This window comes from Lepisosteus oculatus, chromosome 4 (assembly GCF_040954835.1).
Source record: "Lepisosteus oculatus isolate fLepOcu1 chromosome 4, fLepOcu1.hap2, whole genome shotgun sequence".
Lineage (NCBI taxonomy): Eukaryota > Metazoa > Chordata > Actinopteri > Semionotiformes > Lepisosteidae > Lepisosteus > Lepisosteus oculatus.
Window position 1 is genome coordinate 46,696,617 of NC_090699.1, and position 24,941 is coordinate 46,721,557.

General features: G+C 35.2%; 1 long non-coding RNA gene across 3 annotated transcripts; it reads right to left on the reverse strand.

Moving 5' to 3' along the window:
• Positions 1-618: 618 nt before the first annotated feature.
• Positions 619-24,931, reverse strand: LOC107077417 (uncharacterized). 3 transcript variants are annotated; one of them, XR_001478453.2, is made up of 9 exons: positions 24,654-24,931; positions 22,926-23,084; positions 21,975-22,127; positions 19,274-19,387; positions 9,266-9,372; positions 7,956-8,058; positions 2,704-2,750; positions 1,912-2,063; positions 619-1,640 (listed from the first exon to the last, which is right to left on the reverse strand). It is a non-coding gene; the product is annotated as an uncharacterized lncRNA (long non-coding RNA). The 3 variants fall into 3 exon arrangements; XR_011189469.1 differs by lacking the exon at positions 1,912-2,063 and having other exon boundaries at positions 24,654-24,929; XR_011189470.1 differs by lacking the exons at positions 1,912-2,063; positions 2,704-2,750 and having other exon boundaries at positions 24,654-24,929.
• Positions 24,932-24,941: the final 10 nt, after the last annotated feature.

Genomic DNA, 24,941 nt, shown 5'->3' on the forward strand with positions numbered 1-24,941 from the left:
GGGGTTACACCCCTACTCTTTTCGAGAAGCGCCCTGGGATTTTTAATGACCACAGAGAGTCAGGACCTCGGTTTTACATCTCATCCGAAGGACGGCGCCAGTTTACAGTATAGTGTCCCCGTCACTATACTGGGGCATTAGGACCCACATGGACCGCAGGGTGAGTGCCCCCCGCTGGCCCCACTAACACCTCTTCCAATGGCCCGTGATGTATTGATTACACTCAGTACCAGGGAGGGGAGGGAGGACCCATTTGTCATTGTGAATCATATTGTCTTTTGCCTTCATTGTTGTGATAAAATCCTTAATAAACATAAAGTAAAAAATGACAAATGAAGAAAAATGGTATTTGAAAGTCTGAACTAAGTAATTGAAATTAACTTAACTAAGATAAGTTAATTTGAATTTTGAATGCCACAAGACAGTTGGCTTGGCTTATGAACCTTTGATGGTTCTGTTACTGTGATGGACCTTTGGTTATTTGGCAGCAGTGTGGAGTAATGGTAGAGATCTGTACTTCACTGAGATGTGTTAATGAAACTTGATAATGTAATTGATCTAAATGTAAGCTGCTATGGATAAAAGCATTATCCAAATTAATATCTGAAAATCTATTCATAACTGTCATCATAAAACACACAGCATTTTATTTTCCACACCACAGGATGATTACCAAGGTACTGTATATGTAGTTTATAACACAAAACACTGTATGAACTACTGTTTACAGGATTGTTAATAGTGCCAAGGATAAGTGGAAAACAAATGACAAGTATCAACTTTATCTAGGATATCATAAGTTCACTTAAAGAAAAAAAAAGATTTTGGAAACAATGACACAAAGTAGTGGAACATCTAACAAACAGGAACAATGTTTTGAACAGCTTAAGTCCAAATACCTAACTATAAATAACACTAAATAAATATTCTGTAAGAAAGTATGTTAAAGTTTCACAGAACTAATATTTATGTATCAAACACAAATTTTAGAAATTCAATTAAAACTACAATCTATGAATTAACCAATCTCCTCTTGTGAATAAATCTACGTCTAAAAGAAATTTGCTTTAACACAAATGTTACTGTAATTTATTATCTATAAAGTGAATGTACTGTATGAGGTTCTGAAGGTCAGGAAGTTTTACACAGATACACAGGGCTGAATAGAACTTCAACAGTCTAGTTAATAGACTGTTAAACAGATAGTTAATTTTATCAAATATATTGTTATAAACAGCTGCTTATACATTCATATTGGCAGTTATAAAAAAGGGAAACTGCAGTAAATATAAAAAGATTCCTGAAGTGATAGCACCCTTGAGGAACTGGACAGAGCTTAATTTATTTTTTCTTGCATCATCTGGGCTGTCACAACCAGTGTGTTTCTGACTAGAGAGCTGGCCACTGCTTCTATTTTTTTTGATTCTTGTCTAAGGCAGTATTGGAGCCACAATAAGGGGTGACAGAATTAATCAACTCTGCGGCAAATTCACTCTTTGGCAGCTCCATCGGCATCTTGAAAACACCGGACCACTCTCCTTGATGTTGAAGGGAATCAAGAGTCTTTGCTGTTGAAGTGATTTGTTCTGGATGGACTAGTAGTTGAGACCTTCCTTGAGGTTTGTCAAAGTGTACATATCCTGGAGGACAAAATACAAAGAAAGCTGCAATCAAGTGAGAACAGTCTAAATGTCTGCTACATTGTTTTTTTTCCAAAGATGAGTTACGCATCTGGGATGTGATCATTAGGTTTATGCTGATGCTGCATATGCTGCATAAAACAGTTCCCCCCTGATTTCATTTAATCTTTCAGTAGAGAGTATTCATATATTTTTTTGCTATTCACAGTTGAAATCTTTAGTATTCTTTCATATGTACAGTATAACAACAAAACAGTATATAAAGGCTTACCTCCTGGAGTCTACGTTCTGTGTTGTAAGATGTTGCTAGGAATGGGTACATTCCCATTAAAGGTTAATAATGTAATTATTTTAGATTTTACAGGGGGGATTTCAAAACCTGTTGCTCCAGATCACAGTTCACTCCACATTTGCTTAAGGTAACTGTAAAGCAAATCAAAGTTATTCAAATAGTTTAAAGCTATAAATATAACAAAAAACAACAGACACAAATACGTTTTTATTGAAATATACATTTAGAAAATTATCCAAGGCCTTAGAAGTACTAGAGCAAATACTGCAATGGACTTTGCTATTCTTCTAGCATCTTTTGCTGTCAACTGTCATCATTAATTAGACAAGCAGACTTCCTTTTTTCATGGTAGGGGGTAAGGAAATATTGTCAGTTTTTTATGAACGCAGGACCAATGTCTCAAAATCATAATCCCTAATTATAAACAAGACTGTCTGATAAGTCAGGTGCCACCCTCAAACAAGAGGTCTATCAATATTATTGAAAACAGAATATGCAATTCCACATACAGTACTTTAAATGTCATCAGTAAGATCAAACTTGGGCTTCAGGCAGTGTTTACAGAAGGCTATATGTTATTTTTCAATACTAATAGAGGATTTCTATAAAGATTTAGTACAAAATATGTAACTTGCTACAAATCTTGTTTGTAGCTTTTTTTTCTGAGCAGTCTTATAAAATCCCTCAACAGAGAGAAAGTTTTTCTAACTTTCTATAAATTAAATTAAAGAGTTAAATGTATTAAAACAGAAGTATACTAAGAAGACACACCTCTGCTGAGTACTGTAGAGCTTCTGTTGCTAGACTCTCAGGAATACCTGCGTACAACAAAAGTGAAAATCTGAAATATGGCCACTACTCCTTTTAATCTAGGTCATTAGAACAGAAATGGGTTGAAAAAGAGAGGGGTCATTTGACCCACTTCCTCACTTGATAGTTTAAAGGGGAACTGTAATCCCAATTTCTCAGACAGGTTATTAAATCTTACTTATAAAATAAATTCATTAATGGTATAAAAATATTTTAAAAATTTCAAAATGACGTTTTTCTAATTAATTTAATAATTTTAAAAAATCAGGTAAGATCAAGAGTTACAAGAAATTACGATGTGATGCAGCCCCTTCCTGCTCACTAGTCTCTGTAATGACTAATGTATGCGATGCACAGCAAATAAGTACAGGTTGTGCAGCAGACATTTCACCTCAGAATACGTGATCAGCCTGCAGAGTTAACAAGGACTATCAGTAGCATTTGTAAACAAAACCATCTTGAAGTTGAGAGCGATATTTTTAGTGGATTAGAAGAGACAGAGACAGAGATTTGTTCACAAGCCTTGATTCCTTATTAGCTTTTTGCTTCATCTCACTGGAAGTTTTGTTGAGCCATTTTGAATCATAAAATATGGCACTGTGCATACCTGAACTTTAATCTATTTTGTGATGTACAGTAAGTTGGAGATTTTACTGTGCACATTTTATTTTTATTGTGGTTTGAAATGCACTCAAATCTGATTCTTTCAAACCCTAAAATATAAAAATAGTGTTGCAGTTCCCTTTTAAGAGCAATTTCAGGTGGCAGAAGTCAGTGATCTTGAGTAATAACTGGGAGTTTGTGGGTTCATATCCCATATACTGCTATTCAACCCTTGAGCAAATTATTTCAAACAGACTGCTCTAATAAAAACACCCAGATGTATAAATGGGTGCAAATTTAAGTATGGATATTTATAGCAAAAGTAAATAAAAATACAGTATATACTCATAAGTAAATCTAACGTTTTACTAAGTAAATCTAAGTTTTACCAGTTCCTTAGTGCAGATAAGGATAAAAACTCAATCACCATTTACAGAAAATACATCAACACACCAACTAACTCCACTTATCCCAATGTTGTTACTATACCCTGAGACCCTTCCCTTTCACAGGATGAGCGCTCTCTTCTCAGCAAAGGCCTCGGTTTTGTACAGTCCCCAAGATGCCATTCATTTCTCAATCCCAAGCTAACTTTAACCGCAGGATCTGGCTCAGAGCACATTTTGTAGATTATTTTATTTTTAATCATTGCAATAATCAAGCATTAATCAAGCTCTCAAGACTCTTTTCATACTCATCAGACTCAGGTCTAACCTCACCAAAGGAGTATTCAGGCATTCCAATCATTCCAAAATAGAGATGATATTGTCATTAAACCAGCAGACAAAGGCGGTGCTGTTGTGGTGTGGCAAAAGACACTTCTTCCTATCGTCCTCTTCCAAAGGATCCTACCACTGCCAAAAGGAAGTGGTATTGTCAAGCCTTATGAGACCACTGGTTGAAGGGGACTAACCATGCTGTCCAACGTTTTAAAGATTTCCAGTTTCAAGGCCCAGAATGTCTAATTTTTATTATGAACATCACATTCCTATACATCGTCATTCACCACAGTGATGGTTTTATGGCCCTCAAGCACACGCTGGACAAAGGCACAGTGTTTGATCCACCTGTACACACTCTTGTGCATCTTGTGGAATTGGTCATCACACTGAATACCATCTCATTCAAAAACCTTTTATTCAATAACCAGCAGGTCAGTGGAGTTGTCATGGGCACCAAAATGGGACCCAACTATGCTATTATTTATGTTGGCTGGGTAGAAGAATGCTCCTCTGCTCACTACCACTGCTTTGTCCCTGACCTCTACAGGCAATACGTCAATGACTGCGTTGGTGCCACCACACGCCCTAATGACTGGCTAGAGCATTTCCTGCATCATTTCACCAACTTCCAACCATCCCTCAAGTATACTCAAGATAACTCCACTACACTTCCATTTCTGGACATAAACCTATCCATTAACCATCCATGACTCTCTACTTCTGTCTAATAAATACTCTCTCCCTTTTTCACAGCTCCTCAGGCTCTGACAACTTTGTAGTGACGACATGGACTTCCATAACCAAGCCCTCAAAATGCACTTTTTTTCCAATAACAGAGGATACCCACCCTGTTATCGAAAAAAGACCTCTCCTGAACCAAAATTACCTCTAGGATCCTAAACCCAATTAGGAACTCCCAAACTCACAACTGCATTCTATTCGTGCTTCACTACCACCCCAACATCCTTTCTATTCCCAGGACCATTAATAACAACCTCCCCATTTTACAGGATCATCCCTCCACTGGTACCCTCTTTTCTGACCACCCCATCATCTAATCTGCGTAACCTTCTTGTTCACAGCAATCATCCATACCAGGCACTTGCTCCTGCAATAGAACATGCTGCATCACCTGTAAATATATATTCAATACCATGCACATTCAAGGCCCCTCTGGATCACCCAGATCACGTATTTCCAGCAACCTTGTTTACTGCATCTTACAGAAAATGCCCAGCTATTTACATTGATGAAACAGGAAGGAGACAGTTTCAGGGAACATGTTAGTACTGTGAGGATCAAGATTTCTACAAACCCATAGTTTCCCATTTCTCATCGATCATACCATCTCTCTGTCTGTGTCCTCATAGAAGGGTTTTGGAACTACTGTTGTAGAAAGACATCTGAAAACCAAAATTATCCTGAAACTAGGATCACACCTTCCCCCTTCTCTTAACAACAGACTTGTTTCCTTCTAATCCTCTCTAATCATTTGCAGGTTTTGACTTCACACCTCTCTTCCAGTCCTCCCTGAGTGTCAATACTCCTCTCAACTACCGTATCCTTTGTTCTCCTAATCTTTAACAGCCTCTGGTTTCCCTCTCTCCCTCAAACCTGAAGAAGGTTCATCAGTGGAAACAAAGTCTCTTTTCTTTTCAGCATGGAATAAACCTTTACTTGTTCCTTTGGAGCCTACAATGCTGATGCAGCTACCTACTTGAAGTTCTATATTATAGGAATGTCATTTTAGCTATAAATTGTATTATTTTATTTAGGACACAGGTTGTATTTCCCTTGTTAGCCTGTTAAAGTGTTGCATAGAATTTCATTACAACGAAGGCATTCTGTGTTTCTGAGTGTCTAGAATGTAGGCGTCAGTGATGCATACAGTAGTTTTGTCTACAGTACGAGTCAGCAACCTACAGCATAGGTGCCATTTGTGACACCTAAAGGGATCTTTCATAGCATATGCAATGAAAGCGGGGCATACAATAAAAGTGTAATAAGCCCCAAAGGAATGCCACCAATGAAAACTCTTTGGCATACAAAAAAATGTTTACAAACACCAGCCACTGGTGTTCAAAGTTGTAAAACTATTTAGTGTTGTGTTTGATGAGTGTGTGGATATAAACAACGTACTGAACTGCAATTAATAATTCTTCTTCATATTATGAATCAGATGGAATTCAATTGTTTTAGCTAGCGCTTTGCTAACTAAAACACATGCATGGCATAACTACAGGTGACGATATAGCTAAAAAGTTTATTAATCATTTGAAGAAAGAGGAATTGACACAAAGAAAATATATTTAATGTGATGACTGAGGGTGCCCCAGCTATGCTCGGAAAAAAAAGGGATTCATAAAGATCACTACACATCACATTAGCTACTGCTACTATTATTATAAAGAGAATAAGCTAACTCTTGGTATGCTCCTTCTGAAAGGTTGCCAACCGCTCGTCTATAGTGTAATGTTTTGTGCAGTTAAGTTTGTGTTTATTTTATTTTAAATAAATATCTGTCCTAATTTGCCTCTGATTTTACTACTGTTTTGCCAGAGTACCAGAAAATGAAGAACTCACATGCACAGGTACATTTTTGACAATCAGATTTATTTTCCAATCTCTATTTTCCAGACCCCCCAATTTGTAACTATACTATACTACATAAATTAGGTATTACTAGTGCATTATGAAACATATCCACAACTTCTTAATTTTAAATTAGAAACATTTTGCTTTAAGAATTCTGTTTACTTTTTTGCTTGCATCACACTGTATGGGTATGATGTAGAATAATCTACATAAACACCTAGATTTCCCGTATCTTAAAATCATTCATGTAATGTGTACATTTTAACAATGACAATTTCAGTTCTGTATTCCCCATCACAATATCTCAACTTATGTGGGCAAAGTTAAAATCTCTTTATGAGGGGAAAGTAATATAAAGCCATCTTTGCTATTCAGATTCCTGATTGCAGCATAGATGTTACTTGTAGTACGTTTGTGCACAACAGATGTTCTTAGAATTTGTATTTTCCCAGTTTAGCCCATATACTGTAGCTTGTAAACTGCCTGTACTCTCTTGCTTCAGTATTATACCTTGCAGGTTATTTTTGATATATAGTCCCATACCATCACCTCTTGTTATTACTGTATTTCTGAAAACATAATTATATATTTGTCTACATCATCATCCCTAAGCCAGATTTCAGTTATTTCCTAGTTTCACATTAATGCGGCAGCCTTAAGTTCTTATAAGACCTAGCATCACAGAAAATGGATAACACAAGTGTTTTATACAGCTACCATATTTCTAATTATAAAGGTGAAAAACAAGATTCTAGCTCCAAATTGTTTCCCTATTACTTCAGTTAGATGAGTGGTCTACAGAGTTGCAGCATATACAGTATATTAAAAATGATTTGTTTTGTGTACAGCATTAAATGTCTCGAGTTTTTAACACAGAAATGTATACCAATCTTAAATGAGGTATTTAAAGTTTAAAGATTTTTTATATACAGTATCTTAAGAAGGACTGCATACTAAAATTCCAACTTTTGAACATATAGTCCTTTACCAGTCTATTTTCAAGAATAAACGATATTAATAACATTTTAAAATGTAGATTTGTTTTTTGGTGAGTTTTTCAGTACGGACATACAGTACATTTTGGATGACTTGATTTAAATTTATAGCACTATCGATTCAAGGGACATAAGTGGTGAGTGACCCTGAACTATAAAATAGTTTGAAAATACTTGAATAAATTATTTTTTAGACATTTATACTATTCTCTGAAGTGAAATAATATGTTAAACCTCTTGATTTCACAAACACTATAATTTTTTTGAAAAAAAATATTTGTATGGTTTTCATACTCACTGGGAAGGGGTTCCCACTTATTCAGGCTCAGAACGCTCTTTCCTTGCACTGTTGAAGTTACTCCAGTAGGGGACTCCACAACATTAGCTTTCAGTGACTTCACCTACCGAGGTAGAAAAAGATGTTTTATACCACAGCCTACTATATTTCTTTAGACTGAACTGTATAAAGAAGACATATGAATCACATAAGCAAACTAAAGAAGGGTGGAAATTTTATAAATTACTTTTGAAAACAGCAAAAATGTTAACATATTGCTTAAATCAGGGGTGCCCAACCATTTTGCGTGGCTGGACTACATAGACCCAAAAGCAATCTTACACTGCCCAAATAGGGATTACTTTTTCATATAGAATTTTAAAATGCTAAACATTTTTAGTATTTTTGTATTTGCTGCATTTAATTTTATGATGCACCATTAACTGTTTCCTGTGTGTAAAACATTTAACATACAGTAAGTTATAACATAACTATCTTACATGTACCAAGTTATTGAGCACTCCAAACGTGTTTTTCACTAACTAATCCCTTAAAGTGGGTGAGATACTGACATCCATAGCACACCATGTACAGTAGATTGTCATCTGCCAAGCACAACCTTAATTTGAATGTGCTCAGGCTCATTACTGAGAACATTCCTTTGGTAGATATTGGAATGAATCACCAGGAAACAGGGTGTAAAACACAACCAGTTTCTACTCATTAAACATACATTAATTACTAAAACTAATTTTATTAGTTGCTGCAGTACAATCAATTCCAACTTTAGAGAGGTGAAGTAATTTTACTGTATTGCATTGTATCACACAGGGGAGTGAAACACTGACTTTTTATCTCGGTGCAGTTCTTCACTAGAGCTAAAGTGAGGCAGAGTACTGCATATTATCGGAAGAGTTCAGTTTTGCCTGAAAAAAATTTATGTCTGAGAAAGAGTGAGAGAGAAAGCTTTTTTACCTGAAACTTAAAAACGGAAGTCAAGTGATTTTTTAAGTCTGTCTGAACCATAACATACTTCAGTTATACCCAGTCTGAGATATTTGGTCTAGTTTACAGATATCACTACACTTTTCTTACATTAAGTTCTAAATTTTAGGGAAAACAAGTGTTGAGGACATATGCTTGAATGAATCATCTTCTGCCATAAAGTTTGAAATTGATTCTGTCTATTTGCTCAGTATATTTACTGTCCTAACCATGATTGTAATGATATTCTCAAAACTCTAATCTAAAGCTAAAATCTTTTAAAATTAAAGTTACCTTTTTACTAGGTACAGACACATGAAATAAAAACAGAGAAAACTAAAACTGACCATTATTATATCTGACGTTCCTGGAATAAGTGACTCTTCTGTGATGTCTTGTTGAGCAGCTGCAGAAACACTAGATGCTGCAAATAATGATGTGACATCCTGAGAATCTGAGGGAAACAATTTTATTCAGTTATTTTGTTTTGTTCTTTATAGGATGTAAAAAACACATATTGTTGGATATTGGGGGTGTAACAATGCCACAATTACATATACAATTATAATAGATTTAATTACAACCATTGATGGGTACTCATTAAGTCAGCTTTCTTAAAGCATCAATAAAGACAATAGGATAAAAGACCATGTAGACATAAAATTGGAGAGAAAGATGGGAGATAGAAGAGAGTAGGAGAGCCATAGAGAGACTGGAGAATCAAATGGACAGTGAGGGTGTCCTGCACAGTCTGTGACTACAGAACTTCCAGGTAATTTCAACACTAAAGAGACTATAGCCATTACATACAGGACTGTTGATTTTATTAGAAATCTAGATCTCCTATTTTTGGTTACTTTTTGAAATAGGGAAAAAGGTACACTATTCCACATAGGATATATTCTTAATACTCCGGTTCAGCATCTGTTTTAGGCAGCGATTTCATCTTAAATTGGACTGTTTATTTATAAAACACAGGTTACATCTTTTTCCTTTACTGTAGTTGTTCCTTAAGTTGCATTTCTTTGTGTTTGTACATGGAACCACAATATTATAAAAATCTGTAAAACCTAGTAATAATCAGTGTTAAAGTGTTCATTCATGTTTTTAATATATTTGTAATAAACAACTGTCATTTTTGCCACTTGGTTATTACTTTGTTACCACACTGTACCAAAGAACAAAGAAAATGTGCTATATTACTGCTCACTATTCCCAGATGACCTTGGTGGTCTCAATTGTTTACTTTTTATAATTTGTTTACATAGCAAGCTGGCATCAGGACCTGATATTGATTTGCTTATTTAGAATTTTAACAATCCATCATTTTACATTTTAAACCTCCTATTCCGTAACAATGTTAAAAGACACAATCCACTACACAATAGAAGTTTAGCTAGATGTTTTGTAAATCAAGACATTTTAAGTTAGAAATGAAATAAATATCTAATTCAGTTCAAAATATTTATAACTATCATTGACTATCATACAGCATGTAAAATATCTGCCTCAGAGTAGACCCAACCAGTAGCATGCTCAGTTAGCTCCTGCCTCTCATTTTATAAAATCTGATAGCATCCTGATTGACTCATTATTCTGGTCATCTTTTCAGAGACCTATTTAGTATCTTGTCACACCCAGTTCATTGACCCTCTCATTGTTTGCACTCTTGGGAGCATTCTTTGAAAGAATTCAGCATGTGCAGCTGTTTTGCGGTGGAGCAAAACACTCCAAAACATGCAGCTATAACAGCCAGGTATTTCATTTTATTTGCCTGCCCCACCCATATACCTAGTGCTTAAGAGGTTGTTGAAGCTTCTTAATCTCTTCGATTCTTTTAGTATATAACTTTAAATGAATGAATAAATACTTCTTTTATTTATGCATATACAAAAAATACCAAAATATATAGGAGACAAGTGATCTATTTATAATTAAATTGATTGCGTATATAAATATAGCATTCAACAAATACTGTATTACAAAAAATGTAAATAAATCTGCAGGAAATTAAATGAATTCAATTCAATTAAACTTTATTTGTCATTATACTTACACAGGTGCATAGAATAGTGAAAAGTGTTTCTCATTAGTCTCTCAGGTGCAGTATATACAGTATACATGTACAGTATAGAACAGCAGACAGGACAATAGACAGAAATACTATAACAATAACAGTGTAAACACCAGTAATGTGCCAGTGCAAATTGTCAAAACTGTGTAAATACACAGAGAAAAGTATACAAACAGGACCAAAACAGTGCAAAACTAATACGGCGAACAGTGCAGAAATAATACAGCGATTATTAAAAAGTACAACTTAACAGTTTTCAGTACAGTTTCGGCTTACTACAATTTCGGCTTACATTTAGTTGTTGTGTATGTAGTGGTGTAGGAGTACAGTTATTATGGGTACAGGAAGAAGTGAGGAGAGATCATAGTATGATGGGAGGGAGTGGGGGCATCACCAGCTTGACAGTTCTGGGGAAGAAGCTATTTTTGATTCTTGTTGTGTGCGACTGGAGCATCCAGAACCTTCTACCAGATGGTAAGGGGACAAACAAGTTATGACTGGGGTGAGTGGGGTCAGACATAATTTTGGTGGCTTTTTTCAGACTCCTGGTGTTGTAGATTTCCTGGATGGATGGTAAGGCACTGCCAATGATGTGTTGGGCAGTTTTGACCACCTGCTGCACTGCCTTAAGGTCATATAAGTTGCAATACCAGACTATGATGCAGCTGGTGAGTATGTTCTCCACTGTACATCTGTAGGGGTTGGTGAGAATCTGTGGATGCAAACATATTTTCTTCAGCCTTTTCAGGAAGTACAGCTGTTGTTGTGCCTTCTTGATAAGACTGGAGGTGTTGAGTGCCCATGTGAGGTCCTTACCTAGGAATCTGAAGTTATTCACCATCTCAACCGCAGTCCCTTCAATGTACAGATGCAGCCATTCAAAACGAGCGGGCGATACCACATTATTTTGCAGTGCGCTTTACGCAGTCTACTGCGAGTTACCATAAATTCTCCTATAATACCGCAAGTAAAATAACAGTATCCGGAAATTCCGCAAGGTGGAGCTAATAAAGCTCAACCTCTCATGTTTGAGCTGTCGCCATCAAAGTCTTTAACAAAGATATACTAATAGTATTAATAATGAATGACCTTGGACAAGCCGTAAACTCAAAGTATTGCCCTGGTCCACATTCTTTTTTTTATTGACCGCCTTTGTAAAAGTAACACCACAGCATTTCGCAATCACGCATTTGTTTCCAATCATGCAAAGTACAGTAATTTTTGAGAATCGATTCACCATGCCTTTCACATGCTCATAAAAGAGATTGATTTAGGAACATAAACATATTACCCTAAACATTTTAAGCATCGAAGATACCGGAGTCAAGAAGCATAGTTTTAGAATTTGATTAAAAGGGAATATAATATGGAATCGCGTATCTAAAGAAACGCGACCTTGCTGGTGGCGCTGTGGGTTAGGTTCCTGACTCCCATATCACGTGGTCTTTGATCGAATCCAGCTGGAGCCGTGACTTTTTTTAACAAACATTTCTTTGAAAAAATGAATGAGTCAGAGATTAAATAAAACCTCACTCGCACCAAACAAATTTATATTTCTAAATATCACAACATGATCGAATTTAAGTCATTTTAACAACAATGAATAGTCACCTAGGCGTTACAATATAAACATTTATATTGATTTAAATCACATTTTGATTTAAATCGCAAACGCGGGTTTAAAAATATGGGTGTTTTTTGATTCACAATCAGACAAATGCAACATAAATTGATATATTTGTCTTCTAAGTATCTTAATAAACTTTCAGCATAGCTTTCTCCCCGTTTAGATTTATTTTTCTTGGGATCTTGGGATCAAACATGAAAAGACTAGATTGTAATTGTTTTTATTTTTTAAATACATTTTAGAAAAGTGTAATCTATACTAAAAAGCTAAACACCACCTGCTATAAAGATACATATTGTAATACTTTTGGGTTCGGATAGGACAGACACAAGAACTCAGACTTGCGGAGTTAAAGCAAATTAAAGCCTTGATTTTATATATCACCTTTAAAAGTGGCATCTCAAAGCAAAGTAAATACCCAACACTGATTGTACCCATCTGTCATGCTAATAAAGCACCTTGAATTGAATTGAGAGAGAGAGAGCGAGAGAGCACAGCCAGGACAGACAGGCATCGCGTATCTAAGGAAATAGCAGTATAACCTTGTTCATGCACAAACAGTGGCATGTTACATTATTAATTTGGGTGTCTCCTCTTGCCAGAAAGCTCTAAATTGCATTTTGAGTGCGGTTTTTGACTTTTTTTAAATTGCAACCCATAAATAAAGCTGATACTGTTTAGACTTATATTAGGATTTCGACTTGTATTAAGATTATATACTTTGTGAAAAGTGATAGTCTTTTAACCTTTTCTGTGAATTCGCTTGTTATCTAACAAATGCATACTTTTAGAATTTGATTAACAGGGAATATAATATGGAATTGCGTATCTAAACAAATTAATAACGATATAATTATATTCTGACGGAATAAACTGAAGAGGTTAGTTAATGCGACACGGAATTATTAAGAATTATCAACTCTTTTTACAATTTAGAACAAATGAGAACATTCCACTCAGTGGGCGGTGCATTGTTATCTCAATCACCTGCTAATTCGTTTTACACCACTGGACGACAGGAGAATGTGACTGTACTGTATCTGTACAGAATGTGTGTTTCAATCAATACAGTAATTGATTAAAATCGCAATCGCATGTTTAATTAAATGCCTTTTTGATTCACAATCTGAAAATGAAAAACGCGGTAAAGTCACCTTGAATTAAAAAAAAATGATTTTGGCATGCCTGTAGCATTTTCACAAAACCTCCTAGAGTTGTGAGAACACTTGCTTTGTGTATAAAGTACATTGTGAATGTTTTCACAGCCTTCACTTTGTCGTTTTTATGCCATTTTTTTTACCATGCACGAATATTCCTATGTCCGTATCTTCGCAAGGGAATCAGTGTGAATTTTAATACTAATTAAATGACCGCGGGCACTTTCCACCCCCTCTACATTCTCAGAGTAGAACAGACTTACCTTCTAATGAAAGACGGTCCACCCCCCACGGAAAGGAAAAGTGCCCACAGGCACTTCAACTTAATATGGTCAGTAACAGTAAACAGTAACATGGTCAGAAGGAGCACGTTCAAACGTTTCCGAAATAACCACATGCAAAACTCTGATGCGTAAAATGTTTAGGGAGAAAGCAGAATACTGGTGTGTATTTTTTCTTTGAACTACCAATACCAGCCATATACAGTCTGTAACGTAGTGATTTCTATATGTCTTTATTTAGTGGTTACATTAGTCACAAAGGCTAAACTTTTAGCTTCAGTAACGCGTACATATCTCCCCTTTTTATAAAATGACATGGTTGAAAACTGTTCCAGAGCCACTGTTGTTTCATCAGTGAAAATTACATCATGAAATGCCTCTCCGTGTTCAATCCACTGGAAAAAAGAAAAGGAGCATAAAGCGTCTGATGGTCATAAACGATATTCATTTAGGAACAGCATCAAAGATATGTTTTTAACTGCACTACATTGGAGAGAATACCATAGTGTGTTTTTTTTTTACTCCCTGGCGGAAACTGGCTTCCATAAGAATCAGTATGGCTCAGAGATTAAATAAAACTTCACTCGCACCAAACAAATGTATATTTCTAAATATCACAACATGATCGAATTGAAGTCATTTTAATGACAATGAATAGTCACCTATGCGTTACAATATAAACATTTATATTGATTTAAATCACGTTTAAATCGCCTTTCTTTAAAACTCATAAATAAAGCTGATACTGTTTAGACTTTTAATTATTTAAAACTGTATTACAGCAGCACAATGCACAATGCACAATGCAACGTAAATTGTTATCTTTGTCTTCTGTGTAATAATGTTCACCTCTCTGTCCAGCAAATTAACAATAGTAATAATAATTAACTTTATTGTATATGGCGCCTTTAAAGGTGCCTCCTCAAAGCGCTTTACAGGTTAAAAACAATAACAACAATACTGTTAGGCTGGGCAAACAATTTTTTTTTTAAGAAATACAAAATGAGATAAATGATGTGTTCCAGCTTAGACATTAACGAAGAGCATAACACGTGGCGGCGTAGCGGTCGGCTCTGGCTTTCCCATCTACTGTATTACCGATGCACTGCAAATACAACCCACCTCTCTGCGGGAGTGCTGGCTGTGACGAATTAAACAGGTTTCACAGGTATTTTCAAAGTAGAAGGGGGCGAGATTTCCAGCGAAAGACACCTCCCCCTTCAAAAACCCAGTAAGTACAGTACTTATTAGTTAAGAAAGCTAGGCTCCTCAATGAAATCGCTTTAATATGCTAATGCATTGGTGTAACAGTCCGGGCGTGGCAAGCTTCTAATGTCAACCCGACTACGGCGAAAAGAACCCTTCTTTCATTGGAAGACAATGAACATATTCTAGCCCTAAATGAATTAATAGCAAACATGGTTTATATAAAATACATTTTTCCAAGAAAGTTTAGCCTTTGTCACTAATGAAACCACTAAATAAAGACATAAATATAGAAATCTTAAGATTTTTAAAATACATGGCAAAAATTTATTTAAAAATAAAAACAATTACAAACGCCAGCGGAGAGAGAGAACAGGGGAGGGATGTTGGTTTTGCATAGGGGGCAGGGCTATGGAAATAAGGTCTATTTGGAAATGTGGAGTTACATGTTGAGGTATTGATTTTGTGTAATGCTTTATGTTGAAAATTGAGGTGGATTTTGTTTATAATAAAGAGGATAAACTGGGATGGGAGGAGGGTTTGGTTTTGCATAAGGGGCGGGATTATGATAATCGGAGGAATTTGAGAAAGTTTAATGGTTTGATTTGATTTTGTATTGTGGTTGTTATCTATGTTTTTGGTTGGTATTATGTTTATATGGTTGTTTTTGTTGGTTGGTCGTTATTATGGTTATTAATAATACGATCTATAGTTGAAATCTGAGCCTAAATAAAAAGAAAAATCATTTTCAGAGAGCAATTACGCTGTGTTTATGTAGAATAAGTGATTAGGTTTATGAGCAATCTAATTACTTATTCGTTTAAAAAGCTATATAAAATAAAGTTGATTATTAATTTGCTGGACAGAGTGGTGAACATTATTATGCATAAGACAAAGATAACGATCCTGATCAGTTTAGAAATCTGTGTACGCTGTACGGTTTTTACTTCTTAAACGTTTGAAATACACGTTTCGAATAGAAAGAAATCCTCTTCCTGGTATAGTATGTATAGCAAACCAGCACGTCTTTTTTCTCTAATCAGAGGGGTGTCAGATGGTGTCAGCCAATCACCATTCTGAAGCCCTACCATAATCTCTGGTATGGGGAGACCCCAGAATTCTGTCCCATAGTTTAGATAGATGATAGATACTTTTATTGATCCCGTGAGGGAAATAAAGTAAATCATTTTCATTTTAGGAAATTATTAAATGCTCAGTTAAAAGCAAAGGAGATTGTCTGTTATAGTGGACATAAAAACAAGAGTTTGCTGGCATTATATCCTAGAAGACACAGACCGGCGCCAGACCGGGAGAATGCCCGCAGCGTAAAAGAAAATGCCTGATGAACTAGGGATTGGACAGTTTCCAAGTGCTTGTACAATTGATGGAAATGTTCAAAAAAATGTGCAAAAGAAATAAACAAAATAATCATTTATTTCTTTATCATATTGGCTAGCTAATGTCCTCTCTTTGCTAGTTAGTGGCTGTGTTTCTGCATTGGGTAGCAACGGGTGACTGTTCTCAGGCGGAAGATGTAAACAGCTTAATTTTCGTGTTAAATAATTTTTTTACATTAAAATTCATTCTATACAGCAATGGCATATTTGGGTACCGTTTCATAAAACTTTCATGCTTAAAATGTTTAGGGAGAAATGGAAGACTGGTGGGTTTTTTTACCAAGACCAGGCATACACAGTACAGTTTAAGTACATACAGTAATATTTATGTTCCTAAATTAATATCGTTTATGACCTTCAGATGCGTTATACTCCTCTTCTTTTTATGCTCAGCTACTAAAATTTCCTTTTAGTGGTAAAATTCCATATAAATATTCAAAACTAAGCGGATTAAAATGTGCACAGTAAAGACATTAAATGATTAAATCTTTTCACTACCAACCAATGCACCACGAGTGCCCCTGTCACTCATTTTGGCCAGCCAATCACTTTTCCTTGTCTCCTGAAGTCAAGGATCAGCTCTTTGGTTTTGCTAATGTTAAGACATAGGCTGTTGGTTCAGCACCAGTCTACGAGATGTTTTATCTCCTCTCTGTAGGCTGTCTTATCGTTGTCAGTGATCAGGCCCACATCTGTGGTATCGTCGGAATACTTGATGATGGTGTTTGTGCTGAACTTGGCAGAACAGTCGTGGGTAAACAGGGAGTAAAGCACTGGGCTGAGCACACAGCCTTGAGGGGCACTGGTGTTAAGGGTGAGCGTGTTGGAGGTGAGGTTGCCAATCCTAACAGTCAGGGGTCTGCTGGTGAGGAAGTCTAGGATCCAGCTACAGAGGGTGGTATCTAGACCCAGAGCCCTGAGCTTGGTAGCAAGTTTTATGGGTATGATGGTGTTAAATGCTGAGTTAAAGTCAATGAACAGCATTCTTGTATACTGTAGGTGTTCCTTTTATCCAGGTGGATTAGTGTGATGTGTAGAGCTATAGAATGTCTATAAAAAATGAGCTACGTGCAGAAAAATATAACACCTAATATAAAAAACTACCATCATAGTTGCACAAACAGTCGCAAATTTTCTTTAAATATGCAAAATAAAAATAAAACATCATCTAAGTTAATCAGAGGAAGAGTGGGCTTTAAAAACTTAGCCAATGATTATAAAATTACCATCAGGCCACTGGATAAGTTATACCAATTATTTCTCAATATAAGGAAGACATTTTCAGACCGCTCAAGTTGTTATACTAGTTTGACCTCTGTGCTCACTCTTTCTTCTTTGGGTATGATAAAATTTCCTTTACTATTCCTTTGAATGTTTTTAAATATTAAATCCACAATAAAATTATCTTTTGATAAAAATAAAAATCTTTTCAATATGATTTTTTTTTAAAAAAGACTGACACAATCTCTGACAACCCTGAGAAAAGTTCAAATTTATGAAACCACAAATCAGAATTGTCTGTACAAAACTTGACCAATTCAGGACCTATGTAATATTCAGGATTATTGGCCGAATTACCTCTCATTTTGTTTTCAACAGTTCTTAAAGCATTTCAATAACATATTTGTGAATACAGGAAGTACAGTAGTGTAAAAAAACAGTATTTCAGATGCCCCAATAAACAGCGGGCAGATAAAAAATATTTGTGAATCCTGTTAAATTATATTTGACTGTGGCAATAAAAAAACTCACATATACATAAAACGTAATTTTCAACATTTTTCAATGTCCATATATTGTTCCTGGCAAGTTCATGCCCTGACTGAAATGCAGTGCCATGTAATTAATTGTTGGATCTTCTACAGCTACAGTGTTACATTTCATTAATAGTCTTGAGGTTTTTTAGGAAATAAATATGTACAGAGCCAACAGTGCCACAGGACCTAAATAACATAGATACTGATAAACAAAATGCTAAGAAACACATTTAGCTTTTTGTTACTAGCGCAGCTAAATGGCTCTATTAACACAAAAATGTCCGTAGCTTTCTGCAACTTTTTTTTTAACTGAGACAGCATAGCACTCCTGTGTTTCTGTCATATTAAACATTTTACTGTAGTTAAGCTTAACCTTAACATTAAAATGTTATTATTCTTATTTTTTAACTATGCATCATTATTAGGGTTTATTTTATAACTATATAACTATGTTTTAAATTATTTTTAGAACATTTCTGAGCTGTTTGACATATGGAGCTTTCTGGCTGAAAAGGAGGATAGTTAATGTTAATCACTATTTTCACAGTCTTAATTACGATATGTCACTATTTAAAAAAAATTAACCAATGGAACACTGAAAGATAATGTTAATTCGAAAAGAAATTCCTAATCCAAGATATTGTAAAGGGTTAATAAAGTGATGTTATAAAACATATCCTGACAATCCCTTTACTTTCCCCATCTGTTGAGGGAAAGAGTCTCAGAGCAGGTAAACCTTATACAGGAAGGAGGGTGGACAATAGGGAAAAAGTTACCTATAAGGTATATACTGTAAAATAAATTGAGAAAGAAGAAACTAACAAAAAAGATGAATAATAAGAAATACAAAACATACAGTGGGATGACTCAGTTCTCTGGGCAGCCTGCTTCCTTTTCATCCTTGCAACAGCCACAGCTACAGCCCTCCTCCTGGCATTTTTGGACATTTTCACAGTGTCATAAATTAGCACTGTAGGGAAAAAAACACTAATGTCAGAGGGCATACAGATACTGATTCAACATTCAGACTCTTACAGATTATTAAACTATACATTCATATCATAGTGATAGAACTCTAGCCCACCTGTCACCTCATAAGTACAAACCTGTTTCTTGACAGCTTTCATACTTTAGATTATGTTTTTAAAACTGATTATTTCAAAGTATGTAAAACTATATCAAATAGCACAAATTTTATAATTTTAGGACGCTACAAATGGTTCTGAAAAGTAATTCAATTCAATTTAATTTACCTTTATTATACCATGGGGAAAATTTATTTTATAGGTAGAATCAAACACAATAATACAACAAAAACAAACACCAACAAATAATTCAGTACAACAGTGTTTAGTGGAGCAGTGGCTCTGTGGCTAAGGATCTGTGCCTGTGGCTGGAAGATTGCCAGTACAAATCCTGTGGCCGGCAGAGGAATCCTACTCCATTGGGCCCCTGAGCAAAGCCTTTAACCCCAGCTGCTCCAGGGGTGCTGTACAATGGCTAACCCTAAACTCTGACCCCAAGCTTCTCTCCCTGTCTGAGTGTCAAGCTGGAATATGTGAAAAGATGAATTCCTAGTGCAAGAAATTGTATGTGGCCAATAAAGTGATCTTATCTAATAAGAATAATTTGCATCTTTTGGGAATGAGATAGCAGAGGGCCTAAAAAATTGCTGATTCTATTTCTATTACACCTGGGGGGACAGAGGTACAGTATCTCCCAAATAGAAATAGTTTAAATTCACAATGAAGGGGTGTACTACACACTCCATAATGCTCTTAGTCTTAAGTACAAGACTATGTTCATAGAGGGCATTTAGTTTGTTCTGTTTGCCCCAGAGATTTTGCTATTTATCTTTACTATCTTCCCCTACTTATTATATCTTGCATTACTGGTGTTGCCAAACCAACAAGTTAAAACACTTTCAACAAATGATTTGTAGAAAGTATTAAAACAGGTCTGTCTACCCTAAATTTTAAAAGAAAAAAGCCTCCTTTACAAAAACTGCAGGGAGTCAATAAGGTCCTGTGTGTTCTTAGCAATGTTTTTCTTCACTATTCTTTCCAGTCCTTTCATTGGGAGAAATGCATGTTAACGTGGCCTGTAATTTTTGAGTGGGAAATAACACCAGATTTTTTAACTGAAGGGAGGATTTGTAAATTTAAGGACATCTAAAAAAGCAGACTGCTAATGTCCTAAATATTTTAAATAAATCTCATGTTTTGACAAGCCCTGTGGTATACTTAATTATAGTTATGCGCACATTTCCATTGTGTTATATAACAATGAAATTAAAAACACTGCAGACTGAAGCATCACCATTGCTGTGACACATTATTAGAGAGAGTTTTAAGTTTCAAAAGAAGGAAAACCAAAACATCTACCTCTGAAAGTGGTGTCCTTTAACAGAAATTTAATCTATAAACCTGCCTAATGATTTCCACACATAGCGAAGTGTTACTGAAAGAAACAACTTCTAACACGCTTGGGTACACAATTAAACTTGGGTGGACACTAGATAAGTGACTTTTATGATAAAACTCCACACAAGTGTCAGACTTCATAATAGAAGTGTGTAAAGAAGCCTTTACACACAGTTGATATAATTCAATGTAAATATTTGTTAACATGACTTGTAAAAATGTTATTATTACTCATGTTAACTGTAGAAGGAGGAATCTTATGGAATATTATAGTTTCAGTCTACATGAGATTTTGTTCTTGACCTCCGTTTTTTAAATTAAACAAATGAAATAAAAACAAATTACAAGCAAACGTTGAGTAAGATCCCATTAAGACTTTCCTGTTTCATCACACCAGGAAATAACTTGTAAACATATCTGTAAATGTTATAAGATGTTATGTATTCATTAATTGCAAACATTTTTAAGTCAGGGAGAAATGTAATACTTCCACTTAACTTCATATTTATATAGTTGAGTTATAAATACGAAGACATGAAAAGAGATACATTGCAGTTTATTGTAAATAACTATTAGCCATCTAGCATGCCATCCAAATCAGAAACATGACACCCTCACTGGCCATTTATCACTGGAAGTTCAAGGTAAGCTTGGATTGTTTCAGCTCCAATAGATTTTATTAAATTGCAAACACATGCTATTTGTGGAACTATGTTCACTTTTTTTTCCAGAAAACACTTAATCCTGAATAGCACATGCATTCAACAGAACAATAATCTTAATTTTACTTTCATTAATCAACCTATACTGTTTTTCCTAAAGAGTATAAACATGATTAGTTGGGACTACTGCCAGATTTAAACATTTGCCTCATAAGTGAACAACACCGATTAATGGAACAAGTAAAGGTTTATTCTATGCTGAAAAGAAAAGAAATGAAACACAATGTTTTGGCTGTGGAGCCTTCTTCAGGTGTGTCGAAGGCTTTGCAGCCTACGTATTCTAATGCAGGTACTGTACCAACCTGAACTACTTCAACCCCAATGAATGACCTCACATGTTCTAAAAATCATAAAAATAGACTTTTGCCACAGGGTTCAGATGGTGGCAAAATGCCCTATCAAAGTGATGTACCTAATATAATGAAGACGAAGAAGAAAAGTCCCAAAACCAGGTTGACTGTTCTGAAGGGCTTTGAATAGGTAGGGTCTGCCATGATGTTCACCTTTGGCTTAATTTGGGCATTTCTCAGAACACGGGACAACCCTGCCACAGGGTTTTCATATTCTGCAAAAAAGTACAACATTAGAACTAAATCATATAAAAAATCATATTATTACGAAATTCTACCCTGATCGTCTAGTTACTTCTAATTTAATACTTTAGGTGGGAGATTTAAAATGGTGTATGGCTAGCTAGAAGGGATATACAGTATAGTTTAATATACAGCAGTAATGAAAAAGTTAAACAGGTATTTTTACTACGGATATATTATGATAAGATTATCTTGGAAGAGACATATCAGATTAAAAATAGCATTATCTTTTATGTTATTTAAATTATAATTTTTACACAAATTTAAAAAGTTAACTCACTATTCATTGTGTTTGATATCTAATATTAACATTTGATTATGCATTAGATTAAGATTATGCAGAATTATGCAAAAATTAACTGTGAAATTGTTTACCAATTTAGTAACTTTACCAAGAGTACAAGGTAATATAATAAAATGCCCCCCATTTCCATTACACAACAATTTCATCTGTAAGCAGTGAAAAACATCAGAATTTCTACATTCCATCTCCATCACATGCATACTGTACATCCTCACACACTTGCAATGTCCTCACAATTATCCTTGCATATATAGCAGAACATATAGAATGTTCCTTGGCTTTTAATTAAACTCTTATTTTAAAGGTATCTGTGTTATTTGTTGTATGATTACACTAGCAAGTATGATAATTTGATGTACAGTATGCATTACAGATATTAATGAACATTTTAGCTATACCTGAGTTTTATGGTTTATGACTGCAGAAGTACTGCACATAAGAGAAAGGAACCAGATGGCTGCTTTACCTTGCTGCATAGCATGCTTGACTTGCTGCAGGAGAACAAGCATAGTTACAAGCTCCTGGTGCAGAGGGGGTATACTGCTGGTGTTACACAAGAAGAACGTGAAGTTTTCCAGAACTGGATTTGGATCACCTTCAGTACTTACCTCATGTTCTGCATTGTCTAGGAAACCATCAAATGATGGCCAACAAATGAAAATAAACAATAACACTTAAATTAATTTTACATAGCATAATATTTCATACCAGATAAAAAAATAAGCAGTCTACTGTATATCTCTTCTACTATTATACAGACATTTTATTACAAGAAAGAGGACAACACATTGTCCTTTGGTTGACTTTTTAAACCCTTTAAAATAATAGTAATTATAGCTTAAGAGGATGCACTTTTTTCACAACCCCTTGTGTTATTAGCTTTAAGACAGTTATAGTACTACCTTCAATGTACATAAATATTTTTCTCTTCTTCTCCTTGGAGGACACATGGTAAATGTTAAATGCAGAAATACTCCTTGCACACAATATTGTAAATCATTCCCTGATATACAGTATGATTATAGTGCAAAACAGACCATGCCAAAGACAACTCCATTTTACATAAAACGTTCACTTTCCACTTTCAAACAATGAAAATATCAGACCTAAGAAGAGCCAACATCCCTCAACTACGTGCTGGTACATATGCTTTTTTACAGTAATCCCAATAACTCAGTTTGAATCTGTGATACAGATTCAAAGTACTTATAAACTGGGTAAACATGATTTTGTAACCAAAAAAGACTATTTTATGTCGGTAAGGTCACTTCAACTAGTTATACTTATAATGTACTTATAAGGTCTGGATTTTGGTTTTGGTAGATGGATGCCAATGTGACATTTTTATAACACTCCATTACTTTATTTCAGCACTAAATGCATGATGTACACTGATATTGTTTATTAGCAATTACAAAAGTTAGGAGTTCGAGTGCTTGTAACCTATAGATCAAATATTAAAATTAATTTTCTTTTTTCGAATTGTATTTTGTATATGTGCATAAAAAGTTTGGGTATTAAATCTAACTTTCGAAGATTTATTTGCTAAATAACGAACTTAAAATCACACAAAAATCAATGTCACGGTATCAACGAAGCATTAAGACTCCCAACGTGAACAGTACTCAGATAATGGCAGTGTTTCACTTCGATTGACTTTTCATTTGTACCAATGTAAAGAAGCAGAATAAGAAGTGCGTACAGTACACCTCTCTCTTTGTGTTCAGCACCTAAATTATTTCGAACATTGTGTGGTGACGAACAATACACTTGACAAAAATCACCCTTTCAGGAGGAAGTTTTCACCCAGTGTAGGCTACAACACGGTAAGAGGCGTAAAACACTACTTCAGGTGACTTATCTCGAAATATTAGTGTTTCGACACTGCAAATCGTTTATTAAATGTTATTAATGGAATGAACATAAAAATATGAAAATATTTCCCCCTGTAGACGTTAAACGTAAGACAGGCCCGAAGCAGCTGGAATGTTGCTGTTCTCGAGGCAGAAATCACGTACTGTACCATCCCTTTTGCTGAGTCTCTGGGATTTTCGGCCCTTGACGATTTTAAATTCTTCACATTGATTTTTTCCCCCAATAAGTCCCCACGTAAACACCATACTGACTTTCCTAACCCCAAAACCAAGCAGGCCGACAGACTGAACCCTAATCCGGTGTATCATACCTCACCTACCTGTGGATAACAGATTGCTAAACTGCCTCAATAATTTCAGATGAAAGTCCTGCGCCCGGGCGCTATTAGTGTAGTTCCCCTCATCTTTGTGTGTCTCTTTGCTGAAGCCCGGGAGTACCGAACACATTAACAAAAGTAACAGTGTTAAACTCATGTTACTGTTGAGAAAGCAGATAAAATGGATCATTTTACTTATTATAGCCTTAAATCTTAATTAGATTATTTCTTCTTTAGACACCTGTTATCTGGGCTTTACCACAGTCCCGTTTAGCTACTACAGTTCAAGAA